At 35.8% G+C, this 27,048-nt stretch overlaps 1 protein-coding gene and 1 pseudogene across 2 annotated transcripts in view; one reads left to right on the plus strand and one right to left on the minus strand.

Moving 5' to 3' along the window:
* The window catches only part of GRM8 (glutamate metabotropic receptor 8), a 747,950-nt gene that overhangs the window by 477,623 nt on the left and 243,279 nt on the right, over positions 1-27,048 (minus strand). The gene's annotated exons all lie outside the window — the stretch shown is intronic.
* LOC120239498 lies at positions 545-11,447 on the plus strand (annotated as a pseudogene).

A 27,048-nucleotide genomic window follows, 5' to 3' on the forward strand; every position in this document is an offset into this window, starting at 1 on the left:
ATATCATGATTGCTACACTGAGGATTTAGGGAATGAACATGCTTTGTTCAAATAGCAAAATAATTGGAGATACTAATACATTGGTCAGCATGACTTAGCCAGAAAACTTTTGATTTGCTAAACTTATCTTCCCAAGTAAAACAAAGCTAACTGGGCCAATAGAAATAATAATGTGCTGCCCAGGGCTCTCCCTAGATCTTCAGAAAAAATAAAGACTAATGAGAAATAAAATTGCCTTTGGGAGAAGAGACCAGTGTGGCTCTGGCCTGCTCTGAAGAACAAGAGTGACGAGTGACGGGGCAAGAACAAGGAGTGAAGCACCCATTGTTCAAAGACCAGAGCTGTTAAGTGTCTGTTGTAATGTCTTAATGTCACTCCTAGGGCCTAACCCTACTACCCGGATCTCCCCCAAAACAGAAAAAAATAGGGACTTACAGAGTGGAGCCTTGCTCCATGATACTCCTTCACACTACCATCTGCTATTGGACTGATTCATCATGAAACACAGAATGCCTGGACCATAAGCTTATCTTACACTGGGGCCATGGGTGAGATGGATGTCTGGTAAGTGTTTGTATTACATCATTTATTCACAATGCTCAAGATATTTGAGATTTATCTCTCTCTCTCTCTCATACACACACACACACACACATACACAGCATATATATAACCCAGATAATTATACAAATTCAACAAATAACAGTAACCTATGCCAGAGTAAGAACTCTACAAGCTAACGTTATCTGCAAACCTTTTAAATCTATCCTCCTTGGGAAAAATAAAAAAACATTAATCTCAGACACACTACATGGGCCTTCCTCATTTTCTCTTTATTTAGAAAATCATTACTTCCTCTATTCCCAAACATAAGTGCATCTCTAAAAGTGACTGAAAGCATCTTAACACGTTTAATCACAAAACAGAAAGTATCCTTTGTGTTTAAAAACTTACAGTATTTCACATACTATTTCTTTAATCCAATGTATAGTCTTAGATAGGTCCAAATTCATATGTAGTCCTAATAAGCTTTGAAATAATAGTTTTTTCTTCAAAGACAATATTACTGTTAATATATAACTGGTTAAGGTTAAACTAATAAGTCACAATCAAGCAAAAGTAGGTCTTGAGGAAACTTCCTTAAGCCTCCATGACTTTACAATTCCATATTTAGCACTCATAATAAATCCCAATTCATGTGTGTGAATATATAAATATTCATGTACTGTTAAATGTGCACCTATAAATGCACAGGATACATATGCAGATATAATTGTATTTTATGACTTCAGTGTATGAAAATGTCTCATAGACATATATTGGTCTTGGAGAAACTACCACTTTGATATCCATTAGATGTAATATATGAGTTTACCATTGTGTCATCATCATGGTATAATGCCATTGTCTAAGATTTATCTATTAGATAACTCAGAAGTATGTAAATGCTCTAGAAATAGAAAGAAAATTGTGAAGCCATTAAATCACAGTCAATAAAACATCTCTGTATCCATCATAAGCTAATCCTCCAACTCCATCAAGTTTTAGCTGCAATGACTTCCAAACCCATTTACCACTTTTCAGTCTTCCTCTGCATCCTTGTTTAAATGATGACAAATTGCTTAGATTGGCTGATTGCTGTTGCAAGATCAAGCCAAAGCCAACCTTTGAAAACCCAAACTAATGATTAAATCAATAGAGTGGCCCAAATTCAGAAGCAGGCAAGGCTCCACATTAAATAGTTAAGCTTTAGTACTCCCTGAGTTCTACTATTTATTCAACCCAGGAAGCCCGAACAATGGAATTAAACATCTGGACTGTGTTGCAATTCCTCCCGTAAAGGTTCTCAAAGAATTTTAGAAGAAAATCTCCTAAAATGTTTTTCCTATTGCACTGAGGAAACCATTTGATTCAATAGATCAACGCTGATAAGCCAAAGTTGCCAACAATAACCCTTTCTAAAAAGTTATTTGAGGGGCACCTGGGTGGCTCAGTCAGTTAAGCATCCCACTTCAGCTCAGGTCATGATCTCACGATTTGTGGGTTCGAGCCCCACATCAGGCTCTGTGCTGACAGCTAGCTCAGAGCCTGGATTCTGCTTCAGATTCTGTTTCTCCCTCTCTCTCTCTCTGACCCTTCCCTGCTCACACACTCTCACTCTCAGAAATAAATAAAAAATAAAATAAAAAGTTATTTGATCTATGCTAAATCTGTGTTGGCCTATCAATGGCAAATTGTGGAAGGTTGTGGGATAGGGATAGCCAAGACTAGTCAACAGGATAGAGATCATGGTCAGCAACCAGTTTATATGTAAGGGGACTGGGTGGTAACAATGCTAAAAACAAATAATCAAGGGGTAGGGAAAAAGCCATAATAATATGGGAAATATGCATTGAACTCTTAATCAATGTGTTAGACTGTCTTAAATATATTATTCTATTTTCATCTACATTCATTCATCCAAATGTATTCATAGATACATATATGTATGAATATCTATCTATCTATCTATCTATCTATCTATCTATCTATCTATCTACACACACATATATATATACATACCCCTGGCTATAAAGTAAATAAGGAAACAGGCTCAGAACGGAGTTACTCCAAATCTCACAATTAGCAAATTGCCAATAGGGATCTCAGTTACAGGCCAGTCATAGCAGATGCACTTAACCAGTATACTACACTGTTCCCTCTCCCCCATAAGTCTATGAAGAGGGTTAATTTCCAAAATGCTGGTCAAACTGGAGGTTGTAGGCAATGTTCAAGGCTTGTACATGTGATCTGGGCTTCCAGTGCTGAGATCCTAGCTGGGCAGAAGCACAAGCAGCCATAGGATCAGGGTATACAGGGAAGGAGTCTAGAGATTCATTTCAGCAGAAAGACAGGAGGAACAGCTCTTGGGTTTAAATCAGGGTGCATGTTTAGATTCAAGTCTCACATCAGAGTAAGTTAAAAACAGATACCAAAAAGGAAACATTTCAGGATCTGAAACAAGGCCCTGGAAACTTTAGCCCTATTTATAAGGCACCAATCTGTGCTAATTAAGTGTGTATAAGTCTGTAGAGGCAGAGGCAGGTCACTGCAGCTAAACACAAGGTCTTCTAGGCTGAGGACCACTCATGCTTCTAAAATCTCCACTACAAAGTTACAAATGCTGTGCTTTCCTCTTTTCCAATTATCATTATCCTCCTCCCCATATTAGAGGGAAAAAGAAAAAAAAAAAACACCAACAACAGTAAGACATCTACTTAGTTCAGTCATCTGGGAAATACCAAGGATAATACAGTACTGTGGGTCAAACAGTGCATTCAAGAGCCAGTCAATTCAGTGGAAAAAGAAATTGCTTATTTTGCGTCATGCAGAGCAAAAAAAATTACTATTTGAATGTTGTGCTTTTCAAATAGTTGTATTGATGTTGGGCAGACATAATCATATTCACCAGGCATCTCCATACTTTGTTGCTTTGGTATGTTATTTTTTTTTAACTGCCTTTTCTTCTTGGAATCAAATTTATTTATCCTTTTGGGATACTTAATTCCTTAATGTCAATCTTTTATTTTTTTACTAAGCAAGCAAGTTCTTTGTTTTTTCAACTAAATTTCTTTAATCAGCTTTTGCTCAGAAACTGTTTATTTCTATCTGCATTACAAATGCTAGATTTAACCAATCTATCAACCCAAGATGATACAAGGAGGAATATTGTCAGTTCGTCCTTTCCTTTCTGGAACAAGATACTGTATTCTGTACTTTTGAAGAAAAGAAATAATAAGATTAGACTAAGATTGAGGACAAGAGGATGTCAGACAAAAGAAAGGCATGTGGTCCTTCGAGAGTCTTCCCATCTTATATGGGGAATTGTAATCCATTCGTGCTAAATGCTTTGAGTATGCTCATTATGCAAAAAACATTAGAGCTTACTATATTTTGTTACCATAGTTCTGTCTACTGGGAACTATAATTAAAGCACATTTAAGCAAATGCAATTTTATTTGTTATTAAGCAACTAAGAGCTTAGTCAACCTTGCAAATATGGCATTATCTTAGGATTACAATATGAGCCAGCCAGCTATCCAGTAAACTTTATTAGGTCCTATCTTTATTAGCAATGCCTATTCCTTTTGCATGAGACTTCTGTACTATATAACAGTGGTTCTCAAATGTTAGGATGCATCAGAATAACCTAGAGGGCTTGTTAAAACACAGTACGGATCTAGCTCCCAGAGTTTCTTATTCCTTAAGTCTGGGATAGGACTCTAAAATTTGCATGTCTAGTATATCCCTAGGGCATGCTTATAATGTTGATCTGCAGACCACACTTTAAGAACCATATACAATGTAGTTGTGAGAGCTTTGGAGTCAAACCCACCTGAATTCATATCCTGGGTCTTCTACTAATATCTATATGTCTTTGGGCAGCCTACTTCATCTCTCTAAGCCTCAGTTTCTTGATCCATTTAGTGGACATAGTAATATATATCCAATAGGTTTATTGTGAAAATTAAATCAATACATGACAGTGATCAGTTTATTATTATTATTGTTAATTGGATAATTATGTTATGAGCTAGTTCAAACTATTTATAGCCAGCAGTGTGCATCAGACTTAGCTGATGAACAGGTAAAATTTCTGTTTAATTTCTCACAATGAGCTATCCTCCCCCTCAGAAATTCTGATATCAGAATATAAGATACCACTGATTTTAAGATGGAACATTATTTTATGCACTGCTAAGAAAGAAATTCTGCAATTATACCATGATTAAAATAATAAAAACGACATCAATATTTCAGAAATGAGAAAATGTAAAAAAATGTATATCCTGAAAATGGTAAAATACATTGGGTACAGATGTCAATTGGGGCTGCTTCCCAGACTACTGTGATGTGCAATTCTGGTTAAAAAACACTAACCTAGTTAGGGCGCCTGGGTGGCCCAGTTGGTTAAGCACGCACCTTTGGCTCAGGTCATGATCTCACAGTTCATGAGTTTGAGCCCCACATCAGGCTCTCATGCAGAGCCCACATTGAATCCTCTGTCCCCCTCTCTCTCTGCCTCGCTCCTGCTTGTGCTCCCTCTTTCTCTCTTTCTCAAAAATAACTAAATAAATACTTTTAAAAAATTAATAACACTGACCTAGTTCAATGTGCTAGCTGCAGAGGGAACTCAAAAGTTCAGATGCCTCAAAGCTAAGAGAGCCCACAGGTTGGAAGCCCTAGAACTATAACATAGTTATACCATGACCCATCATATAATTCCATCGGCTATTAATGAAACAAAAATATTGCCACTTGGTTTGATAGCACCTACCCTCTAAACTTGGAGACGCCTTCTCCAACTGAATAGCAGTTGCTCACACAATGAGAACAAATCAGTCCATTGGTAGAGCCAATCAAATCAGAAGAGAATGTAGTACAGTCTGCAAGAAGGTATCAGGCCAAGAGAGACTTTTCTTCATAAACATGAATTCCATTCCTGAGATTTGAGGAGTACTGGGGAGACTTTTAAAAAAGACAAAACATGATATACATTTGGGAGAGAAAGAAAGGTGGTCAAGGTCCCACACATTACTGGGACCTGCTGTAGTAAATTTTTGTTTTCTATCTTGATTTTTTAATTGTACTTTGTAAAGTGTTAGGGAAAAAAGGCTGATTTAGTATAACCTGATTGTTTTGATTGTTTTATCATATTTATGGTAATTGCAATTCTCCGTCACCCTAAGAACCTAGGATGAACACATTAGTAGTATATGACTTCCTTCAACTTTATACTAATGCTCTCACCCATAGGAAATGCATCCATTCTGTAACATAACATAGAACAGGGCAATATCTCCTGACATTTTTATTTGGGAGCTTATAATTTCCTTCTTTCTTTATATATATATGTACTTTATATATCTATGTATATATACATATATATATACTTTATATATCTTTATACTTTGTAAAGTACATATATATGTGTGTGTGTGTGTATATATATGTGTGTGTGTGTGTGTGTATGTGTGTGTGGAAAGAAATATATATATATATTTGAGAGAGAGAAAGAGCAGGGAAGAGAGGCAGAGGGAGAGAAAGAATGAAAGAATGAATCTTAGGCAGGCTCCATGCTCAGTACACAGTCTGACACAGGGCTCGATCTCACAACCCTGGAACAATGATCTAAGCTAAAATCAAGTTGGATGCTCAACCCACTGAGCCACCCAAGTGCTCTGGTAGCTTATAATTTCTAATAACTTCAGTAAATGGTCTCTAGTAGTCTCCATGCACATGAGTAAATTATAATAATAAAAGATTAATTTTAGCTACTGAAAATCCTAAGAATGTAAATCTCTAATGAAATGTTGAAATAAAACCATAGTTGTATTTGCAAAGTTTCAACCATGAAAGCTTCATTTTAACTCTTTCCTGTCTTATGAATTTCCAGTCCCATCTTAAATGAATAAGATCACCAAAAACTATTAATTTTCTAATTTGGACTCAATCCAGATAGATAGACATACATAAGATGTATAAGTCGAGGGGTACAAAGGACATTTTTTAAAGTTCCAAATAGTAACAAACTACAGCAATCATGACTGCAATTGAAAAATACATGAGTTTGGATGATTATTCTCATTTTCACCCTGTATTAGAACCACACACACACACACACACACACACAATGAAATCCATACTTCCAAAAATATTTTTTTCTACCTTGAGAACCTCTCTTGGCCCTGGCTCATATTAAATTCCTTTCTGTAGTTACATATTAAAGATTTACCAAAATAATGTTTTTAAAACTGTGATATTCTTAAAGTTTCATGTTTCTAGTTACAGAATAGAATATCATGAAACAAAAGAAATGTCTACATAATTTAAATGATTGCACAGGTAGAATATAATTTAATATGAAACTCAGTCACCTGAATAATGACATCTTAAACACAAGGCACACTGGTCATTGAGAATATCTGTCAACTTAAGAGGGGAGGAAGCAGTAATATCTTTATAGGAAGTTAGTTTCTGTTTTACTATAAATATAGAAGACAGTATTTTTTAACTGATTCTGTCTTAAAGGTTTAGTTGCACAGTGAATGCAACTCTTATTTTCCATGTAAGAAAACAAAGATTGATCTTGTAATTCTTCAATGCCACCCACCAACTGTAATATCCAACTGACTCATTTGACCTTTCCACAAGGATTTATCATTACTGAAGGAATCTTTTTGCACTTCATCTATTTTTCTCAAAACGTGTATAAACTTCCTGAAGCTTTATGTCATTGGTGTATTTGCTGATTTTAAATATTTTCAGTTCTTTGGAAGACATAAAAAAAAGGCCTTAAGAAATAAGCATTGGCAACGGTTTGGAGATTCTGATTTGTTTTAACAAAAACAGCAATTATTTCAAATCTTCTGCTGATTAGAAAGTAGTAGATCTCACTTGATATGTCAAAGCATTTTGATATTATGTTTTGCACTCTCATAAAATGCCATTACCATCTCTAATAATTATCTGAATGTTCAACTTTTCCCAATATCCTTCTCTCAATCTTTTGTGTCTGTTAGGGTATTGCTTGCCTAGAAAAAATATGCTACAAAGAGGCCAACATAACAATTTCAGGAGGAAAGAATAATAGCCAAATGGCCTTTCTTTCTTTAGTATAATTCCTAGAATTACAGAAAATGTAGGCACTTAGCACACACCACCTTCAGAGAGACATTTAGAAGATCTTTCAACTCATCCTATAGACAGAATGGAGTAAGTAAACTCAGTACATGAATAAAAAGGCAGATTAGTCACAAACAGTTTCAATAGCTATACCTAGAAGGGAGTTAATTAATGGAGCAACATCAATTGAGTTCTAGGTTTTGAGCATCATAGGATTCTTTCCTAGGTTCTATTTGTTTTAACATTTTACTCAATGTCCTGGGTGAGACTATAGAGAGGTCATCATAAAATTTGTTACAAATAGGGGGTACTTGGGTGGCCCAGTCGGTTGAATGTCTGACTCTTGATTTCGGCTCAGGTCATGACTCCAGGGTTGTGGGATCAAGCCCCATATTGGGCTCTATGCTGAGCTTGGAGATTGCTTAAGATTGTTGGGAAGGGAAGGGGAGGGGAGGGGAGGGGAGGGGAGGGGAGGGGAGCGGAGGGGAGGGGAGGGGAGGGGAGAGAGAAAAAAGGATAGAAAGAAAGAAGAAAGGAAAAAGATCAAGGAAAAAGATTGAGGGAGGGAGGGAGGGAGGGAGGGAGGGAGGAAGGAAGGAAGGAAGGAAGGAAGGAAGGAAGGAAGGAAGGAAGGAAGGAAGTTAGTTAGTTAGTTAGTTAGTTACAAGTAGGACAAATGAAGGAAAGGCACATAGCAACACAGCAGCAGAATTAGATTCTGTAAAAGTAATTCAGTGTTAAAGATCCCCAGAGACGGAATGGCTCAATTCTCAAAGGATGGAGTATTGACCACTTTTTTCAGAAGATGTTAAAGCCCTGACTAGAAGTTCTTGGCACAGCTTGTACAAAATTAACTCAAGCACAAGATAGGTGGTAGGACTAGATAATTTTGAAAGTCCCACCCCCCCCCCCCCCGCCAACCTCAAGATTCCAATATTCAAACATTTTTCTGTGGTACAAAGTAGGTTCTTGCAAAAGACTTTCTCTTATAAAAACTGAAAACAAATAGTCGGCCTCGGGAGGTGATCCAAGTTTTTAGGAATCCCTAAGAGAATCTTCTATTTTGTTGCATGTTTGCTCTTTAGAGAACTAATCTCCTTCCCCAGGAATGTATTAATATCTGTTTGTCCTCTGCTATACTGGCTGACTTTGGGAATTTGCACACAGCACACTTTATCTTGCTAAATATAATAGCATGCCCAGCATTCTTCCTTTATGAGAAATCCCTATTCACTTTCATAAATTATGTGAATGGATCTGAAGCATACTTTGCTTTCTTCAGTAGAAACTATTCCCAAAAGTAGCCTGAAAACATGCCAAATATCTGCTCCTACATACAGTTCAATACATGATATTGATATGTATTATTATTATTGGGTGAATGTTGAATACAAGGCAAATTTAGAACACTCCTGAACAAATCCTTCCTCCTCCCACAGTCCAGTTACAGGAAGCTCAAGGAAATCAGAATAATTTTAATACTTGCCTAAGCAAGCTGTGACTATCCAAGTAGATCTACTAAAACAAAAACCACAGTAGAATATTTAAAAATCTAATATAAATTAGATGTAGTATGATAAATATTTCTCTGATTTAATAAATATATTTAAAATATATAAGTATAAATACAGAGAACAAAATTTGAGTTGCTGGAGGGTGTATGGGTCAGTAAGAAGGGCACTTTTCAGAATCAGTCCTGGGATGAATCACTGGGTTCTACTCCTGAAGCCAAGATTATACTGTATGTTAACTAACTTGAATATAATTTTTTTAATGTTTCTCTTCCATACTGTGAGTCTGAGTGTTAGAGTGTTTGTTTTTAGTTTATTATATATGCCTAGCCCATCTTTTAATGACCAAATGCAATTATTGTTTACTGTGGTACAAAGAAAGATGACCAAAATCCCTAAATCCTGAATTCTTTCCAGTCATATACAGAAGCCTCTACCATGCACAGCATGTTCCCTAACAGATATGTTCATAAAGAAGACCCTTAGAGTAAACACAAGTTTATTGTTAACTAGGGCTTTGGCCCCAAATACCCATCTGGACTCCTTCCCTGGTGAACTGGCCTGGACCTCATATGAGCTTGGCAGATTCATCTTGTCCCTTGGGCTAAAGATTAATTAAAAAAATCCCCAACAGCTAATTCTTGATTCTTTTCCCAAGTCTTAGTCTGATACTAGCCTCTGACAAAGTCTCTGCTCTGGCAAAGATTACATCTGCCCAGAAGAGGCAAGTTTTCTTAACTTACAAAGTCTTTCTATACCCTTGTGTTGTCCAAAACAATAGCCACTATTCATATATGACTTTCTATATACCTGTACTCTCTAAAACAATAGCCACTGTTCACCTTAACATGTTAAATTAATTAAAGTTAAATAAAATTTAAAATTCAGCTTCTTGGTTGGTTGTACTGCCATATGTGGCCAGTGGCTAGTGTATAGAACATTTTCATCATGCTATATTGGACAGTGCTGCTCTAGGATCCCATTTTGTTCTTGGGCAAACCTCGGTTTCAGAATTAAGCAGACTTTATCTTCTGCTAATGATCTGAGTGTGCAATTGTTTACTCATTTATTCATTCAATGAATATTTATCAATTTTTTTCCTAGCTGCTGGATATATAATCCTGAACAAACATAGTACCTGTTCTCATGGAGCTTATGTTCTAGTGGGAAAACCAATAACAAACAAGTAAACAGCTACTAGAAAAGATTATTTGTTATGAATTTCAATGCTAGTGTACCTCTCTTTTAGCCTCAAAGTAACAAGGTGTTTCTGTTTCATTCAAGTGAGCCCATCCCATCAGCAGTTGGTCTTTCTCTTTACACTCTTCAGATGGCAAACACTGATGGTTTTAGGATATACTTAAGTCTAGTGGTTTTTTGGTCTTTTCTTCTTTAGAATTTCTGCCCACAGCTTAATTTTTGCCCGTGTCCTTGATTCACTCACAAAGGGTTCTCCAGACTTTATCATTTCGGTTATTACATTTTTAGGTGTGACTGCTCTTAACTATTTATATCCCCAAATAGTACAACAAACTACTAGACATCCCCTCTTGGAAGACTCCACCCCCAGCTTCTTAAATTTTGTCATTAGATCTTCAGAATGCCTCTTGCCCCAATGTATCTCTTCTATTTCCAGTGGGCCACTCAATCTAAACTGTCATTACTCATACCTGAATTACTAAAACAACCTCCCTGAAAGGATTAATGTCTCAATTTCCCTTCCTTGTAATAATCCTGCATATTAAATCATGGTTAATCATAAAACAGCCTGTGATTTCCCCTCTCTGTTTTCTCTGTATTTGAAAACAGCTCTCTTGCCATGGCCCCCACCCCCTTAAAATGTATGCCTATGCCAAGTTCATCTTCCTCTCCTCCCTGGTTGGGATCATCTCCCAGCTGCTGAGACTACTGACTCTCTGCAGTGGTACTAAAAGAACCAACACTGACAAATGAGAGCCTCAGCAGCCTGGCAGCCCCATCTCCCCCAGTCTCACTTATCCCCAGTAGCAGCTTCCGAAATGGCACTATTCCAAGGGACACTGACCCAGCAGCTAAATATACTGGGATTGGAGTTGCCATGGTCAGAGATGCTGACTATAGGGCTAGGATTGGGACTGTGTCCGCTAGCATCATCATTGGTTGTGCCCAGAACCCTTCTCTGAAGCAACAGTTTCCTCTGCCATTCTGGAGGCCCTGAGGGTCTTTTCCCTGATGGTGGCCTTTCTTTTCCTCTTAGCCATTAGAGGAGCCATCTCTACCTCCCATACGTAGTTCTTTCTTCCACACCTCCCATGTCATATATACTTCTTTCCCTATACCTCCCCGTCCAGCCTAGGAAAAGTGATTGGCTCAGAGTTCAAGAGAAGAAATACAAATAACAAAAATAATGACCAGTCATTACCCTACTCAAGAATTCACACTGGCTCCTTATTGGCTGTAGAATCAAGTTTCTTTTTCATGAACTTATTACTTTGAAAAGATAAGGCTAAAACTGAAGATTCATTTGGAAGTATTATAACCTGTTTAATCTCTGAAAATTATTTTAGATTTTTTCGGCTCACATACCACTCAGCTCTATGGCATATTACCTTCTTGCCTATGTCTCCTTATTTTATCTAGTTAAAACTTTCCTAATCATTCCCACAAACTCTTCTTCCATCACACACACACACATACACACACACATACACGTGGGGGAGGGGCTTTTAGAGATAATTTACTGAGTTCACTGAACAAACGGTAATTTTAGGAAGCACAAGCAAACTTTTTCAGCATTATTCTGGCCAATTTTATATACCTTTCTCATATCTTTGCCACCCACATTAATTCTAGACTGTGTCTTTTTCCATCAGGTCCCAAGCTCAAAAACTTGAGTAAGTCACTGAATGACTTTCTGAGGGCAAATTTTGGGTCAACATCCACAAACTAAAACCATCTCAGCTTTTAACCAAAAGATCTAGTGGTGATTAATAATTTCACCACTAGCTAGGATGATAAAAAATACAAAAGCCAAACTCTTTAAAATAAAGAGGTATAATTTATATAACATTGTATTTATTTCAGGTATACAACATGATTCAATATTTATATACACTGGGGAATTATCACCACAATATACACTGGGGAATTATCACCACAATAAGTCTAGTTACTATCTGTCACCATACAAAGCTACAATTTTTTTTCTTGTGATAAGAACTTTTGCAGGGCATCTGAGTGGCTCAGTTGGTTAAGAATCCGACTTCAGCTCAGATCATGATCTCATGGTTTGTAGGTTTGAGCCCCATGTTAGGCTCTGTGCTGACAGCTCAGAGCCTGGAACCTGCTTCAAATTCTGTGTATCCCTCTCTCTGCCCCTCCCCTGCTTGTGCTCACTTGCTGCCTCTTTCAAAAATGAATAAACATTAAAAATTTTTAATTTATTCTTTCAGCAACTTTCAAATATGCAGTATGCTATTATTAACTGTAGTTATTGTGCTTAGCATTACATGCCCCACAACTTGCTTATTTTATAATTTGAAGTTTTTAACCTCTAGACCCCCTTCACCTATCCTGACCACTCCTCAACGCCTCTTCCCTAGCAACCACTTGTTCTGTTCTCTGTACCTGTGAGATTACTTCTGTTTTGTTTTCTTTGTCCATTTGTTTTCTTTTTTAGATTCCTATATAAGTAAAATCATATACCATTTGTCTTTCTCTGATTTATTTCATTTAGCATAATTCCCTTAAGGTTCATCCATGTTGTTGCAAATGGCAAGATTTCCTTCTTTTTATGGCCAAGTAGTATTCCATTGTATATAAGTACGACATCTTCCTTACGCATTCATCTATTAATGGACATTTAGGTTGTTTCCAAATCTTGACTATTCTAAATAATGCTGCAATGAGCATAGGGGTACATACATCTTTGCAAATTAGTGTTTTCATATTCTTAGGATAAATACCTAGTAGTAGAATTGCTGAATCACCTGGTAGTTCCTTTTTTTTTTGGAGGAGGAACCTCCATACTGTTTTCCATAGTAGTTGCTTCAGTGTACATTTCTACCAGTAGTGCACAGGAGCCCCTTTTTCTCCACATCCTTGCCAACAACTGTTATTTCTTGTCTTTTTGATGACAATCATCATAACAAGCATGAGGTAGTATTTTATTGTAATTTTGACTTGTATTTTCCTATAATTAGTGATATTTAGCACCTTTTCATGTGCCTATTGGACATCTGTAGGTCTACTTTGGAAAAAGGTCTACTCAGTTCCTTTGCCATTTTTTAATTGGATTCTTTGCTTTTTGGCTATTGAGTTATATGAGTTCTTTATTTTTTGAATCTTAACTCCTTTTCAGATATTTGATTTGCAAATATTTTCTCCCACTCAATAGGTAGACTTTTTATTTTGTTGATGATTTTCCTCCGCTGTACAAAAGCTTGTTAGTTTCATACAGTCCCATTTGTTTATATTTGCTCTTTTTGTTTTTGCAGTCAGGTCCAAAAAATCACTGCCAAGACTAATATAAAGGAGTTTATGACCTATGATCCCTAAACAATACTAGATCATAGTAAATCAATGTTTAACCCATTTCCCAATACCATTTTACAGGAGCTTCAGGTCACTGGAATTAACTGCATTGACTTCGAAGAACACAGAAGGTGTATGTTATATCACAGGTCACAGGCAAAGCCTTAATTGTGCTTAAACGCTTCTGTATCTGTATGACAGTATTTATTTAACAAACACATATAGCACTTGCTATGCCAGGCACTGTTCTAAGTCTTTGATAAATGTTAATTTTTTATCCTCATAAAAACCTTGTGAATTAGGTAATAGTATTATACCCATTTTAAAAATGGGGGAGCTCAGCATAAGAGTAGTTAAGTGTCTTGCTCAAGTCCCTAGAGATAGTAATTGGCAAAGTCAGAATTTGAACCTAGAAATATCGTGGCTGCTCCCACACAAACACCAAAGGTGTCCTTGATCTCTGCCTCCTGTCCCCGCCCCGGCTTGGGTGCCTTCCTGGTGTGTACCCACCCAGCTTTGAACCTTCTATGGCTGCACCTACCATGATTTCTGCATGTTTAATAAGTTCTTTAATGGCAAGGAACATGTCTTGTTCACGGTTGTAGCTCTGACGTATGTACCTTATGCTGATAAAGCATTATTATAAATCATCCAGTAGCCAAAGAGTTAAACTGATTTCTTATCAAGTTATGGTACCTATAATAAATTTCTTCTCTTTACCCATGGGAGTAGGCACACTTTCCAATTTTAAAATTACCAAGTGTGTTGAAACTGGCTTGTGATTTAAAGGAAATGATACTGCAGAAAAATACATTAATGAATGGCTCACCCCCATGTTGGCACAGAGCTTTCAAAATTTGGGGTGTTTCAAACTTAACGACACTGAAGTCCCTCATCTGAAGAAATGCCAAAACAACTGCACTGAGCATTTCAAGCTCAAAGTCAAAGACTATGTACCAACCTATTATCACAAAACACTTCCATCAAAACCTGGCAGCAAGAAAACAATTGCCAGCTAGCACATTGCTCTCCATGAGAGAAGATGTTATGTCATTTTGTGCAAAGGACCTCAAAACACCTTGTCAGTTTAACAGGATTTCGATACACCATGAGAAGCCTTTCACATACCACTTTAAGCATTTCCAGGAAAATTGCCATAGAAGCTCTCAAGGTACAATAATTTGAACCTAACTAGACTTAGTAACCAACACAAACTATAACTTTTCTAAAATGTTTACCTCTTTATAAGTGGATGAATTTGTTAGAAGAGTCATACTACTCTTGGAAAATACAGTTCTGCAGAGAAACAATGATGTATTTTCATTCAGCAACATTTACTTGATGAATTGTTAATTATTTACTTATTATGTGCTAGGTACTCTATTGATTATACTTATATGTATATATGTATATGTATACATGTATATGTGTAAATCCTTTATCTGGCAGTAATTACTAACTGCATTTTTTCATTGAGTTAGTAACTTCCAGATATTTTGGTCAAGTTTAACAGCATTAGGCACTAATGTATGCATGGGAAAGAAGAACAGAATTATAGCTTGACAAATAATTCTATATTTTCTCTTGGATAGCAAGAACATACATAAGTATACATCAGTTTAAATTTTTTTAATGTTTTATTTATTTCTGAGAGAGAGACAGACAGCGTGAGCAGGGGAGGGTCAGAGAGAGAGGGAGACACAGAATCCGAAACAAGCTCCAGGCTCTGAGCTAGCTGTCAGCACAGAGCCCGACGCGGGGCTCAAACCCATGAGCTCTGAGATTATGATCTGAGCCAAAGTCGGATGCTTAACTGATTGAACCACCCAGGCGCCCCAGTATATGTCAGTTTAAACATGCAGTTTGAATGTTCTGATTAACTGTTCATTTTGCATGTTTGCCTGATTTGAGCAGTAAATTCACTGAAATAGTCAAATGGTCTTTGGCATAGAGGGGCCATAGGTCCACAAAACAAGAAAGCTGAATAGGCATTGGAAGACCAACTCCTTCCTAAACCACAAGCTCCTGAAGAAAAGAACCATGAATTCTGTAGCTCTGGGGCTAGATATATTTCCTGGCATTGACTTTCATCAATATATGATTACTTGAATGAATGAATGACCCAGGTAACTCTCTGTAACAGATAAAACTATATCCTATATCTCATTTATAAAAAATTTCCAGAGATACCAGACACAAAGATGGGCATTTGGTTACTACCCTTATAATATTAGCCTTTCTTAAATGAAGGAGTTATATTGAGGGTCTTAAGGCAAAATCATTAAAGCTAATTAGATCAATTAACCAAGAGAAGCTATAACTTTACTAATAGCTATTAATTTCAGTGAGATTCCCTTTACTGTCTTAACCTTTCCTGACTGTTTTTTTTAACAATTTTTATTTATTAGTTTTTATTTTAATTCCAATATAGTTAACATACAGTCTTATATTATTTTCAGGTATATAAAATCATGATTTGACAATTCTATACATTACTCAGTGCTCATTATGACAAGTACACTCTTTAATCCCCATCACCTATTTCACCCATCCTACCACCCACCATCCCTCTGGTAACCATCAGTTTGTTCTCCATAGTTAAGAGTTTGTTTCTTGCATGCTTTCTCTCTCTCTCTTTCCCACTATACCCCCTTTTTTCTCTTTGCTCATTTGTTTTGTTTCTTATAGTCCACATATGAGTGAAATCATATGGTATTTGTCTTTCCTGACTTACTCTGTTTTGTTTTTGTTTTTACATTTTATCTTTTAGCTATTCCAATTATTCAGTTAGAGGTTAACAAAACGATAAAGTATAACTCTGCTTCATTGTTACCATCTAAATTCTATTAACAATGCATGCTTATTCAAGTTTATCCCCTATTTACACCTTTCATAACATTATAATCTGAAATTTCCACTTCCAGTCATGTTGTATGGCACCCTTTCTATTAGAATACATATTTGCCTCATCTCCCAGCTACATTGTAACCAGTATTAAAGACCTAAATGTGAGACCTGAAACCATAAAAATCGTAGAAGAAAGTACAGGCAATAACTTCTCTGACATCAGTTGTAGTAACTTTTTTCTAGATAGATCCCGTGAGGCAAGGGAAATAACAGCAAAAATAAACTATTGGGACTACATCAAGATTAAAAGCTTCTGCACAGTGAAGGAAACAATCAACAAAAGTAAAAGGCAATCTATGGAATGGAAGAAGATACTTGTAAACAACATATCAAATACAGGGTTAGTATCCAAAATATATAAAGAGCTGATATAACTCAATACCCCCCAAAAACAAATAATTCTATTTAAAGATGGATAGAAGACATGAACAAACATTTCTTCAAAGAAAACATATAGATAGCCAATAGACATATAAAAAGATGCTCATCATCACTTATTGTCAGGAAAATGCAAATCAAAACTACGATGAGATATCACTTCACACACATCAGAATGGCTAAAATAAAAAATACAAGGAACAACAGGTGTTGGCAAGGATATGGAGAAAAAGGAACCCTCTTGCACTGCTGGTAGGAATGCAGACTGGTGTAGTCATGCTGGAAAACAATATGGAGGTTCCTCAAAAAATTAAAAATAGAACTACCCTTGGATCTAGCAATCACACTACTGGATATTTACTAAAAAAAATACAAAAATGCTAATTCAATGGGATACATTTACCCCTACATTTATAACAGCATTATTTACAATAGCCAAGATATGGAAGCAGCCCAAGTATCCATCAAATGATGAATGGAATAGGAAGATGTGAGTTTATCAATGATAGATAGATAGATAGATAGATAGATAGATAGATATAAAGGAATATTTTCATCCATAAAAAAGAATGGAATCTTGCCATTTGCAATGGCATAGATACAGCTAGGAAAGTATAATGCTAAGCTAAATCAGTCAGAGAAAGAGAAATACCATATGATTTCACTCATATGTGGAATTTAAGAAACAAAACCAATGAGCATAAAGAAAAAGAAAGAGAGAGAAACAAACCAAGAAACTGAATGTTATCAGAGGGAAGGTGGTAGGGGGAATGGGTGAAACAGGTGTTGGGGATTAAGGACTGCACTCGTCATGACGAGTACTGGGTGACGTATGGAATTGTTGAATCACTACATTATATACCTGAAACTAATGTAACATTGTATATGTTAACTAACTAGAATAAAAATAAAAACTTAAAAAAAAAGAACTTACTATATTTAAATAGATTTCAACTAATCTGTAAGGATAAAATGTGATATAATTTTTAAATAAATAAATTGTAAGCCAGAGCAGGGGCCAGCTTCGCACCCCTTTATTGCTGTCCTCACACCATGGCAGAATACACACTACTATATCTACTCCAAGGGCATGTTTAGGAGAGATAATATAGGACTGCAAAAATGGGGGGACAGGAGGCAGAGAAAAGTATACCAAAGCCCTCTACTGGAAAATTGAATTAAAACTCCCAATAGAAGTGAAATACTCTTCTTTATCTCTTTAAAATTTATACATAATCAAATTCCACTAGTGCTAACCTGACAGCATTGGCATCATGTAATATTCATTGTGTCAGACACTGTTGTTTGGCCAACCAAAGAGACATTTTCAGGCCTCAACCACCTTCTTCTGCAATTAGGAAACTAAAGCTTACTTTCCCTGCTTCTTTTGGAGTCAAGAGTGCCCATGTGACACAGTTTGGCTGGCATTGCCACATCCACCCTTGTTCTATCCTGAACATATGATGCCTGGACCTGCATGGTACATTTTGTGAAGCAAAAAGTATAAAAATGAAAAGTCAACTTACTAAGGACAGTGAAACATAGGATAAATAGTAGTATTATTGAGCAACGAAACCAGTGCAAGCAATCGCCTACCCTCAGGTAGCTTGATGTGAGAAAAAAAACAAAGGTTTTGTTTGTGTAAGCTACTGTTACAGCTAAATGCCTTCCAACTACAGTTATGGCTGAAATGACTGAAATTCTGGTTCTACCTTTTTCTAATTATGACTTTTGTTAATTTTCTAAATATCCCTAAGCTCAGTTTCTCATCTATAAAATGGGCATAAGTATAATTGCTCCCACAGAATTGTCATGAACTATGGTTTAAAAAATATGAAATAATGCATGTAAAGTAACTGGATTGCACTTGGTACATAGTCATACTCTCAAACATTAAAAACACATTTTAATACTATAATATACACACCCAGGAGAGTTTTTAAAATAAAAGTTGTAGGGCACCTGGCTGGCTCAGTCAGTAGAGCATGCAACTCTCAGTCTCAGGGTTGTTGAGTTTGAGCCCCACACTGGGTCTAGAATTACTTAAAAAATATTTTTAGAAGCACAAGTTGCTTCTTTTCTCCCAAATAATTGCATATAAAAATTAAATATTTAAGGTGTCAGAGAATTCAATTCTTTATAATCCTCACTCTTTTTTTTTTTTTTTTTTTACTTTTTATGTTTTATTTATTTTGAGAGAGAGAGAGTGAGCAGGGGAAGATCAGAGAGAGAGGGAGATACAGAATCTCAGAGAGAGGAAGATACAGAATCTGAAACAGGCCCTAGGCTCTGAGCTCTGAGCGAATATCAGCACAGAGTGCGTCCTGGGGCTCAAACCCATGAACCATGAAATCATGACCTGAGCCGAAGTCTCAGCTTAACCGACTGAGTCACCCAGGTGCCCCAATTCTCACTCTGTTTTATCTCTTAGGTCAAGACATCTACAATTAGCATTAAAATGCACAAATAATACGTGTGATTAAAGTAAGTGGTACAAATATTAACTAAAAACTGTAATTAAACTTTTGTCACAGAAAAGTAACCTATTTTCCTCAGCACAAGGAGTGAAATGACCTGCAGTTCCCCCACAACTTTCTCTCACCACGTCACCCAGAAACCCGAGGCTCTATGAATCTTTAGTGTCTCATTCTTCGGTTATTTTCAGGACATTCAACCATGTCTCTTGGATGACTGAAGAAGACAGCAGGTCTCTGGTTTTTGCTTTGTTTGTTTTAGTCATAAGCATTTTTAGCTTCACTTCAACATGATCATCATTCCAACTATTTCTTTAGAAGTTTATCTCGCCAAGCCAATGAAAGACTGTATTCCCAAGCCTAGAGACTTTCCATTTATAGCTTTCCATTAAGCCTCTTAAAGGTAGGTATTTATTCTAATCAAATATTTAAAAGGTAGGTCCTTTTATGAAATGGCTTTTTTGTTAATTCAAAAAGAGATAATTATTTATACTTCGAAATCCTTTCTAATAGGATTTGGGTTGACCTACAACAAAAGACACAAATAGATTAAGATTGTTAAAATACATCAAAACATATCAAAGCACAGGAAAAGATGATGCAAGCATAAAAATCATTGTGATTATGCACAAAATTTAGCCCTGAGCTTCCATGAGACTCAGGAAAAAATGAAAATATAATTGATTAAGCAATTTTCATTACTTTGTAAAGCAGATCTGTACTATTTTTATATAATAATTCTAAGTGTGGTGTTGGTACAAAATTCCAGTAGGAATTTATCTTTTGGGCCTTTCTTCAAGGAGAATTGAGTTTCATAATACACAGTATTTTCATCAATGAGGTTCAGTAGCTGCTTTGAACTTCAATAAAAGTCAATAGCGTGACATTATGCCAGTAATTTTAAAATTATTTTTAGCCATGGAACCTAGAAAATAAAATATTATACAGCAGCTCAATATATAAAATACATAAATGAGCACTTCTTTAACTGAAACTGAGTTAAGGGGCCTGAAGCTACCATAATCACTGATTACAGAATCTGGGTAAAGAAAAGGCCTATGTAGCCAGTAAGCTGATCATATTAGCTACAAATATAAAAATGCAAATCAATGTCCTGCAGCTAATATAACACTTAATAGTAAAAGATTTCATGTTATTTCCATAAGACTGGAGACAAGACAAAGGTATCTACTCACAGCAGGTCTCAGCCAATGCAATAAAGCACAGGGGTGGGTGGCGGGGGTAGGGGGAGAGGAAGGACTATAAAGCAAACAGATAGGAAAGGAAAAAGCAAAGCTATCTTTATTCACAAACAACCTGATTGGATATATAGAAAATCTTAAGAATAAAAAAAAGAGCAATCAATCAATCAATCAATTTTAAAAAAGAATTTTAAAAAAGCCATTAGAACAAACAAGTTAATTGAATAAGTTTGCAAGATAGAAGATCAACTGACAAATACATTTGTATTTTTATATACAAACAATTGAAAATAAGACAAAAAATACATTTATAAAAGCATCTAAAAACCATGATATACTAAGAAATAAATTTAACAAAGTGTGTTCATAGGCAGTACACATAAAACTACAAAATATTACTGAGGAAAATTAAATAAGATTTAGATGAGAAGACTGCTTGAAGACTGAATTGTATCTCACTAAAATTCAGGTGTTGAAGCCCTAATTCCCTAAGTGATGGTACTGAAGATGTGACCTTTGGGAGGCAATTAGGTTAGAGTCCAGAACTGTAAGAAAATTAATTTCTTTTTTTAAGCCATCTAGTCTATGATATTTTGTTATGACATCCCAAGCCAAGACAGAAATATACCATGTTCCTGGATCAGAATACTCAAAGTTGTTAAGATATCAATTCATTCCAATTTTTTCTACAAATTCAGCATAATTTCAATTAAAATCCCAGCAGGCCCACATGGTCCAGAAATTCCACTCCTAGACATATACCTAAAGTAACTGAAAATAGGGATTCAGAGAGATATGTGTATGCCAATGTTTACTGCAGCATTATTAAGAACAGCCAAAAGGTAGAAACAACTTAAGTGTCCTTCAACAGACAAATGGCTTAATAAAATATGCTGTATACATACAATGAAATACTATTCAGCGATAAAAAGAATGAAATTCTGGCAAATGCTACAATATGAATGAATCTTGAAAAACATTATTACTAAGTGAAATAAACCAGGTACAAAAGGACAAATATGGTATGATTACATTTATTTATATGAAATATTTAGAATAGGCAAATTCATATAGAGAGAAAGTAGATTAGAGATTACCAGGGGCTGGGAAGTATTGGGCATTACTGCTTAATGGGTACAGAGTTTTGTTTGAAGTCATGGAAATTTTTGGAAATACTGGTGATGGCTGTACAACATTGTAAATATAAATAATGCCACTGAATTAAATACCTAAAAATGGGCAAAATGGCAAAGTTTATGTTATATATATCTACTACTATAAAGAAAACAATTTCCAAAAAAAAATCCTAGGAAGCTTTTCCATAGAAATCTACAAGTTGATTGTAAAATATACATAAAAATAGCCAGAATCATTTTGAAAAGAAGTAAGTTAGAGAACTTATATTACCTGACCTAAAGATTCACTATAACACCTCAACAGTCAAGACAGTGTAGTATTTCTGTAAGAGTGGATATAGGAAGGGTGTAAGAGAACATAGTGTCCAGAAATAGAGTCATATTTGATCAATTACTTTTCAACAAAGTGCCAACGTAATTCAATAGGGAGAGAAATCTTTCAATGAATGGTAAAAACATCTGTATATGCACATGAATAAATGACTTTGATCTTTCCTCACATCATAAACAAAATTAACACAAAACGGATCATAGACATAAATGTAAATGTATGTAAAAAGTAAAACTAGAAGTCTCCTAAATAGAATAATTTAGAAACTCCAAACTTCAGTTGGAGTTTTAAATATGATCTTCACAATCTCCATTAAGAAAAAAATGCAAAGATAAGCCACAAACCAGAAGCTGGGATTAAACATTTATATATATTTTATCTATATTTTTAGACATTTACATATATACATATATAATTTATCTATATTTAATACATAGTTTTAATTTATTATAGATTTCTATTATATGTATAACACATATATACACATACGAATAAATACAGATATATCAAGTGGTCTGGAGTATGTGTATATAGGGATACAAGAACTTGTATCCAGAATTTAATAACCTATAACTTAATAAGAAGACAAAAATTCATTTTAAAAATTGTTGGGACACCTGGTTAGCTCAGTCAGTTAAGCATCTGAGTCTTGGTTTTGGCTCAGGTCATGATCTCATGGTTTATGGGTTAGAGCCCCATGTAGGGCTCCACACTGACAGCACACAGAGGCTGCTTGAGATTTCTCTCTCCTTCTCTCTCTGCCCTACCACCATTCGTGCATACTCTCGCACTCTCTCTCAGAGTAAATAAATAAACTTCTAAAAAATTGTCAAGTGAAGGGCACCTGGACAGCTAAGTCTATTAAGTGTCCGACTCTTGATTTCAACTCAGATCATGATCTCACAGTTGGTGAGTTGGAGCCCTGCATCAGACTCTGTGCTAACTGTAGAGCCTACTTGGGATTCTCTCTCTCCTCACTCTCTACCCCCTTATTCGTGTTCTTGTTCTTGCTCTCTCTCTCTCTCTCAAAATAAACATTTTTAAAAATTTTAAAAATAAAAATTGTCAAGGGATTTGAACACAATTTGTAAGAGAAGATCCACAAATGGCCACTAAGTACACCAAAGAATATAAAACTACACTAGTCAACAGGAGAATGCAAATTTAAATAACAGTAAGATATCACTACAAACCCACTAGAATGACTAACAATAAAAATACTAGAGCAGGTGGAAATCTCACACCATGCTAGTGTGAAAGCAAAATGGTGTAATGACTTTGTAAGGCAGTTTGGTAGATTTTTATAAAGTTAAACATATATCTGTCACAAGGTCTCACAATCCCAAGAGTAATTAAATCCCATAATTACAGCTGATTTATTCATAATAGCCCAAACCCTGGAAAACAACCTAACTACCCATCAATAAGGGAATACATAACCAAATTGTGAGATACCCATTCAATGAACTACTATTCAGCAATAAGAATAAACAGACTATTTTACCACTGATACATGCAAATAAATGGGTAAATTTCAAAAACATTTTACTGAGCAAAAGAATATATGTATACTGTATCATTTCATTTACATGGAATTCTAAAAAAAATCTATAATGACAGAAAACTGATCAGTGGTTGCTCAAGGCTGTGGCTGGTAAAAGAGAGGGGTGACTGCAAAGTGGCATGAGGGAACCTTTTTGGGTAATGAAAATATTCTATGTCTATTCTATATTCTTGTCAAAATTTATCTAACTCTATACTTAGAATAGATGCATTTTATTGTAAATCATACCTTGATAAAAGTCTGAAAAGTGGAAATAAATACCTACAACCATTGCTAAACCCACATCATGTACTTGCTAAGGTTGTGACAAAATGGACTGTCAAAGCAACATGGCCAAGCACACGCACAGGTAAGCTGAAGTGTGGGTGTAAATTCAGTTTGAGGATAAACAGAATTCTGAGTCACTGGCAGCACCAGGGGCAATCTCTTGCTCATGCCCAGCTGGGAAATGTCCGCATTTTTTTTCTACCATCAGTGTACTTATTCCACGTAAACAGCTCAACAGCCAGGAGAATGTCATTGCAGTATCTTCCTCCTGAAAGAAGGTGGTCCTTGAAACAGGACTCAGAAAGTCCCTACCTGGACAGCTCTCCAGAGGATACATTATTTAGCATAAACTATTTGATCTGGGGTGATAATAAGATGTTTGTGTATTTTGGTCACTTCCATTACTTCCCTAAACAGGACAGCATACTAATTCTTAATAACATCCCCCCTACCCCGCTGCCAAGGTAGTCCCTTAGGAATTTGTTCAAAAACCTTGGGTTTTAACTAGAAGTCATTTGAAAACATTGAAAGCATAACTAAAGTTATTTATGGTTTATGTATTGTTCTTGTGCAGATAAAAATTCATCCCGAAGCTTTTCTAAATTTCTTAATAAAGTCCATATTCTCTGACGATGTTAGAGGCAACTTCTAATACTATTAATGCTAATACTCTGGTTCTCAAACACTTCATGATCTTAACCCAAATCTTGGATGGGCCTGTAGTTAGAGTCTAAGGATATACCTTTTAACACCTCCCTGGTGATTCTAGTACAGATAACTTTCAAACATGGTTTGAGAAACACTGCTTTAATGGATTCACTGTTCCATTGCTCTGCCAGAGACACTTTTTAGTTCTCCAATTAGCTTGGAGTGAGTTGATAGACAGGTTGATAATAATCAAATACATAATTGAATTCAACTTAGTTACTATATACTTTCTTCAAACTGTCCCTCATGAGTATGGGGCATTTATAACTGATTGTTGACCTCACTTCTGTTAAATAAATTTTAAAATCAAGTGGCATTGATTCTATAAACCGTTAACATTCTAGAAAGACAACCCATAAAGAGTCTTTATACTTAACTCCTGGAGAAGGGAGACTCAGATTGCTTAAAAGAACATGAAATAGCTTGCTGTTATAGATTAAATTTCTTCTGAGAAAAGGTGTAAACTCTTACAGGTGGCATCCAGATGGAAAATTAGTCCCTTCCCACCCACGCAAAGAAAATCTTTAAACCTCTTCCAAAACATAAAGAAAGGGAAGACATTTTGTGACAAGAAATCTTGCAACTTGTACATTGAAAGAGTACTGCAAATCTTGGGAGCAATCCCTATTGTGTGGAATGGTATAGTGTCAAATAGAACAGATAACTGAACTACAGAAATTGAGCTGATGGAGAAGTAATATATCAAAGTCTAAGCTTTCAACAATGGTAGACAGGCTAATAATTTTTCACAGTTATATCTGGTTTGGGTCTTGAAATGACCAATCTTACATAAGCTTGAATGGGTCAGCATGAGATGCAAGAGGATCAGTCTTTGCAAGGGAACTGGGAGACTAATAGATCAACCACCATCCAGCCAGAAATACCCTCTTAGCTTCTCTTCGTTAAGGGTTTCACCAATGCCTTAATGAGTGGAATTGACAGTTAATCCCAGAATACCATGTAGTTATATCTGTATGATGTTTATTTATAGAGTTTTCTTTATATATGCCTAAGTTAATTAACTATGTTGTTCATTTTAAACAATTTGTATTGAAGGGTATGGCCCCTCATTCTCAGCAAATCTTTTCAGGGATTTAGAAGGTATTAAAACAGGGCACCTGGGTGGCTCTGTCAGTTAACCATCCGACTTTGGCTTAGGTCATGATCTCATGGTTCGTGGGTTCGAGCCCCGTGTCAGGGTCTGTGCTGACAGCTAGCTCAGAGCCTGGAGCCTGCTTCAGACCCTGTATCTCCCTCTCTCTCTCTGACCTTCCCCTGCTCACACTGTCTCTCTGTCTCTCTGTCTCTGTCTCTCTCTCTCTCTCAGAAATAAATAAAAAACATTTAAAAAATTTAAAAAAGAAATAAATAAAATAAAAGGTATTCAAACTAGGTGAATCCAATCAACAATTGCAGTTACAGTAAGAGCACCTTTTTTATTTGTGGCTCTTAATTTTTAAGAAAGGTTTTTAAGAAAATTCACTGTGAGTACTTTATTTTATAAAATAAATTATCTTAATATGAATTCATTAAACATGCTCAAGAACCAGATGGTGGAACAACAAAATGAAACAAAAAGATTGCAGAAGTAAGGAATCAAACTGACGGTCAAAAGAACACAGCTAACAAAATAACAAATAAATTAGTGAGATCAAAGAGCTGAATAGACAAAGTTGAAAACTGAATTACTCACTAGAGGAAACATTTGAGAAAATCACAGTGAATGCAGAGGAAAAAAATACAGAAACTAAACCAATTATAGGAGAAGCAACATAAATAGGAGGCAGAAAAGGTAAAGAACATAATAAATGCACCAGAACAGTATTCAAAGATATAGCACAAACTTCTCTTGTATTAAGAAAATAGGGGCGCCTGGGTGGCTTAGTCGGTTAAGCGTCCGACTTTCGCTTAGGTCATGATCTCGCGGTTCGTGGGTTCGAGCCCCGCGTCGTGCTCTGTGCTGACTGCCAGCTCAGAGCCTGAAGCCTATTTCAGCGTCTATGTCTCCCTCTCTCTCTGACCCTCCCCTACTCACGCTGTCTCTCTCTCTCCTAGCAATAAATAAAAAATATTAAAAAAAAAAAGAAAAAAAAGAAAATAAACGGCACATGAAATTTAAAAAAAAAAAAAGATCAACACATTTTGTCACATTTCACTTTAATAAAAGCAATAGAGTCTTCATTAATGTGAAGAGGAAAAAAAGGAAGGGACACAGGGAAGAAGAAAGTGACCATGGATATGCCAAGATATTATTTTATCATTTTCCTAGTGACTTAATCATTACAAAAGAAGAAGGAAGAGGAAGAAGAGAGAGAGAAACCATCATCCATTTGTATTGATCACAAATCAGATACATGAATTCTTGAGTATATTTGCTTACACCTGATATATGG

Source organism: Hyaena hyaena, unplaced genomic scaffold, assembly GCF_003009895.1.
Source record: "Hyaena hyaena isolate Hyena2069 unplaced genomic scaffold, ASM300989v1 scaffold_8, whole genome shotgun sequence".
Lineage (NCBI taxonomy): Eukaryota > Metazoa > Chordata > Mammalia > Carnivora > Hyaenidae > Hyaena > Hyaena hyaena.